Consider the following 5,481-nt stretch of genomic DNA (forward strand, 5'->3'; position numbering starts at 1 on the left):
CTTCCATTATTCTGGTGCTTCATGACTTGTTTTATTCTGATTGGATGATATTATTTAAGTCAATGCTAATCTTTTATGATACTTGTATTCCTTTTGCACTGACATGAATTTATATTGTCTTTCATTACCTACTATCTCTTCCCCATTGTTGCAATTTTCGCACTATTGATATGCCATGCACTTCTACTGTTTTCTCACTTGCATGTTGTAGCTACCATGTACTTGAGACTCTCATTATTTGGCATTAACCCATCCATACTTTATTTGTTTTTCTTATCTTTATTTCTGGGTTACTTTTCTTCTTTTTCCTCTTCTTTTAGGATGGACACCGAGAAGGGAAAGGAAAAGTTTCTCAATGGGGCGACAGACAAGTCCATCTGCACAATCTTTAGAGAAAAGCATCAGTTGTAGCAACCCGTCCACTTGCACATCTCAGCATGCACCGAGGACGGTGCAATCTTTAAGTGTGGGGAGGTCGATACCGACTTCTGTGGGTTAGTCATTTTCTTCTCAACACCAATGTTTTATTTTCTTTGTTAGTTCATTGTTGTATTTGCATGTTTGATTGCATGTTTGTTTGATTTTGTGCATGTTCTTCTACCACTACTTGGTTGGAGTGATAAGTTCTCTTTTAAGACCCTTTTTATAGCATTTCACTAATTTAAATTAAAACTTTTTTGTTAAACTTGTTTGAAGATTTTAATTTAGAACATGGTTTATAGCTAAGAACACACAACCTATGAGATTTTGAGCCTAATTATATGGTTACATTATTTAACCATGATTTTTATTCTTGTGTATTTTCTTCTCTATGATTGCAATCTATGGTTTGTTCCATTCTGTATGTCCATTGTTTAGTGTATATTCATGCATACATATGATTGAGGCCATCATTTGTTATTAGCTCACTTATCCTAAATAGCGTACCATTTCAATTACCCTTGTTTGTCACTTTGAGCCTTTTAATGCCCATTTGTTCTGTATTTTACCACATCACTAGCCTTAAGCGGAAAAATAATTAATTACCCGATTTGAATCTTTGGTTAGCTTAAGATAGTGTGTGTCAACTAAGTGTGGGGAAATGTGGAAACTTGGGTTGATGAGAATGTGTTATGTTTTTACTGACAAATATTGAAAATTTGGGTGCTTACTCATGTGAAATCAGAAAAACCATATGCATTGATATATTATGTTTTCATGTATGAAAAAAAAGAGAAAAAAATAGAAAATAAAAGAAATAAATGAATAGGGGATAAAATCACCCCAATGCTAAGTTCAATAAAAAGATCAATGCACATGTGATGGAATTAAAAATTGATGCAAGAGTATGTGAAATATACAAAAGTGAGATTTTGGGTAGCTAGGCATGATTTTAGAACTATATAGACTATGTGTGTGTGTTAGGTGAGAATTTAGGTTAGTCAAAAATTCAAAGTATAACTTACTTGGCCATACATGTATCCTCACCCTTACCTTATCCCCATTACAATCTTAAAAAGCTCTCATGATGTTTGCATTTGTACATTAAATATTTGTTGATTGGTTAGATGAAGAACAAAGTTTTAGAAAGCATGACTAGAGGAGATTAGAGTGAATTAACCCTAGACACTCGAGCGATTAGAGTGCATATACACTTTCAGTGAGGATTCAATGCTTGATTCTATGTTCCCTGCTTTCATGTGCTATCTTCTTAGAAGTTTACTTGTCTTTTATTGTGTGATTTGAATTAGTGGAATCTGAATTATATTTGTCTTAGAGAATTTGTTTACTTTTAACCAAGTAGGTAGAAGTATTTTTACATTTAGTTGCATTCATATAGATAGGTTGCATTTCATAAGTTTTACTATTCCTCTTCACTCCTTTATAGCTTCTCTTGAGCTTAGCGTGAGGACATGCTAATGTTTAAGTGTGGAGAGATTGATAAACTATTATTTTATGGTTTATCTTGTGCTAAATTGAGTGGATTTTATCCACTATTCTCACACTTATTCATTGAATTCGCATGCTTTACATTTTCTTTCCTAATTTTGTGCTATGATTGAAAACATGCTTCTTTGGCCTTAAATTTGCTATGTTTAATCCTATCTTATTACCATTCGATGCCTTGATATGTGTGTTAAGTGATTTCAGGGTTTATAGGGCAGGAATGGCTTAGAGGAAGGAAAGGAAGCATGCAAAAGTGGAAGGAATACAAGAAATTGAAGGAATTGCTAAGCTGTCCATCCTGACCTCTCCGAACTAAATCGACCATAACTTGAGCTACATAGATCCAAATGAGGCGGTTCTAGTTACGTTGGAAAGCTAACATCTGGGGCTTCGAAATGATATATAATATACCATAGTTTCCATGCTTTTAGGCAACGTGAACACGTGGATTACGCGTACGCATGACCTTACGAAAGTTCAATCGACGCGTACGAATGACAGAGCCACGTGCTGTACGTATCAGAATTTGCTGGGGGCAATTTTTGGGCTATTTTTGGCCCAGTTTTAAGCCCGAAAACATAGAATAGAAGCTGCAGAGTGGGGGAATCATCCATCCATTCACACAACAATTCATTCAATCATCAATTCATTCACAATTTTAGGTTTTGGATGTAGTTTTCTAGAGAGAGGCTCTCTCCTCTCTCTGGGTTTTAGGGTTTTAGGATTTTAGGATTAGCTTTCCTTAATTTTAGATTTCTACTTAGTTTAATTTAGCTCTCTTCTACTCTTATTTGCTTTAGCATTCTAGTTCATTTATTTACCTTATTGATTACTTTATGTTGCTATTTTAGTTTATGAATTCTCAAGTTAGATTTGATTTCTCTATTTAATGCAATTTGAAGTATTTCAGATTTATGATTGCTTTCTTCTATTTGTGTTATTGATGCTTACAATTGGTTATTTGGATTTTATTATCTCTTATTGTTTTCTATGATTTTATGTTACGCCTTCCAAGTGTTTGATAAAATGCTTGGGAGGATTTTAAGTTAGATTTTCATATTCTTGGCTTTGGTTGAGTAATTGGAGACACTTGAGTTATCAAACTCCATTATTGATTGATAATTGACAGTTGCTGGTTGATTTGGATCCCTCTAAAGCTAGTCTTTTCTTAGGAGTTGACTAGGACTTGAAGAATCAAATTGATTAGTCCACTTGACTTTCCTTCAAAGTTAGAGGTTAACTAAGTGGGAGCAATGAACAATTCTCATCACAGTTGATAAGGATAACTATGATAGGACATCCAGTTCTCATACCTTGCCAAGAACTTTTCTAGTTATTAATTTATTTTCTTATCATCTGCATTCCTTGTTCAACCTCTAAAAAACCCAAAAAGATACTTTTTCATAACCAATAATAACTACACCTCCGTGCAATTCCTTGAGAGACGACCCGAGGTTTAAATACTTCGGTTTATTTTTATTGGGTTTGCTTAAGTGACAACTAAATTTTTGTATGAAAGGATTCTTTGTTGGTTTAGAAACGATACTATAAACGAGGATTTATTTGTGAAATTCTTTTCTAGCAAAAATCTGCTCGTCAAAAAATGGCGCCGTTGTCGGGGAGTTGCAATTGTGTGCCTTATTATTGGTTATTGTGAATGTTGTGAATAAATTTTCTTTTTCGTTTCTGTGTTAGTTGTTTCTAGTTTTAGGAGTTTATTTTTATTAATTTTTATTAGTTTTTATTTCTCTTACTACTATGAATTCTCACCCCTTTAGCTATGAGTTTGGTTACAATCATGTTGTAGGAAGTGGAAATTACAATGAGAGCTTGGATCAAAGATGGGACAATCAAAGATGGGAGGAGCTACAGGGATTTGATCAACCCTCTTGGCAACAACCATCTCCAAGGTATTATCAACAACCATCCTATGATGCTTACCAAGACAATGATTATGGTGGACCTCTTCGTGACAAGCAAGACCCACCACAATATACCTATGAACCCTGATGAGCGGATAATTTATACGCTTTTTGGCATTGTTTTTAGTATGTTTTTAGTAGAATCTAGTTACTTTTAGGGATGTTTTCATTAGTTTTTATGTTAAATTCACATTTCTGGACTTTACTATGAGTTTGTGTATTTTTCTGTGATTTCAGGTATTTTCTGGCTGAAATTGAGGGACTTGAGCAAAAATCAGATTCAGAGGTTGAAGAAGGACTGCTGATGCTGTTAGATTCTGACCTCCCTGCACTCAAAGTGGATTTTCTGGAGTTACAAAACTCAAAATGGCTCGCTTCCAATTGCGTTGGAAAGTAGACATCCAGAGATTTCCAGCAATATATAATAGTCCATACTTTGGCCGAGTTTAGACGATGTAAAATGGCGTTGAATGCCAGTTCTACGCTGCTGTATGGAGTTAAACGCCAGAAACACGTTACAAGCCAGAGTTGAACGCCAAAAATACGTTACAAACTGGCGTTCAACTCCAAGAATGACCTCTGCACGTGTAACATTCAAGCTCAGCCCAAGCACACACCAAGTGGGCCCCGGAAGTGGATTTATGCATCAATTACTTACTTGTGTAAACCCTAGTAGCTAGTTTATTATAAATAGGATTTTTTACTATTGTATTAGACATCTTCGGATCATCTTTGATCAGTTTTATGCTATCTTAGACTTTCATGGGGGCTGGCCATTCGGCCATGCCTGAACCATTATCACTTATGTATTTTCATACGGTAGAGTTTTTGCACTCCATAGATTAAGGTGTGGAGCTCTGCTGTTCCTCAAAGATTAATGCAAAGTACTACTGTTTTTCTATTCAATTCAACTTATTCCGCTTCTAAGATATTCATTCGCACTTCAACCTGAATGTGATGAACGTGACAATCATCATCATTCCCTATGAACGCGTGCCTGACAACCACTTCCGTTCTACCTTAGATTGAATGAGTATCTCTTGGATCTCTTAATCAGAATCTTCGTGGTATAAGCTAGATTGATGGCGGCATTCATGAGAGTCCGGAAAGTCTAAACCTTGTCTGTGGTATTCCGAGTAGGACTCTGGGATTGAATGATTGTGACGAACTTTAAACTCGCGAGTGCTGGGCGTAGTGACAGACGCAAAAGGAGGGTGAATCCTATTCCAGTATGATCGAGAACCTCAGATGATTAGTCGTGCTGTGACAGAGCATTTGGACCATTTTCACAAGAGGATGGGATGCAGCCATTGACAAGGGTGATGCCTCCAGACGATTAGCCATGCAGTGACAGCGCATTGGACCATTTTCCAGAGAGGATAAAAAGTAGCCATTGACAACGGTGATGTCCTTACATAAAGCCAGCCATGGAAAGGAGTAAGACTGATTGGATAAAGACAGCAGGAAATCAGAGGTTCAGAGGAACGAAAGCATCTCTATACACTTATCTGAAATTCTCACCAATGATATACATAAGTGTTTCTATCCTTATTTTCTATCTATTTATGATTTATGTTCGAAAACTCCATAACTATTTTATATCCGCCTGACTGAGATTTACAAGGTGACCATA

Source organism: Arachis hypogaea, chromosome 12 (assembly GCF_003086295.3).
Source record: "Arachis hypogaea cultivar Tifrunner chromosome 12, arahy.Tifrunner.gnm2.J5K5, whole genome shotgun sequence".
NCBI classification, from domain to species: Eukaryota; Viridiplantae; Streptophyta; class Magnoliopsida; order Fabales; family Fabaceae; genus Arachis; species Arachis hypogaea.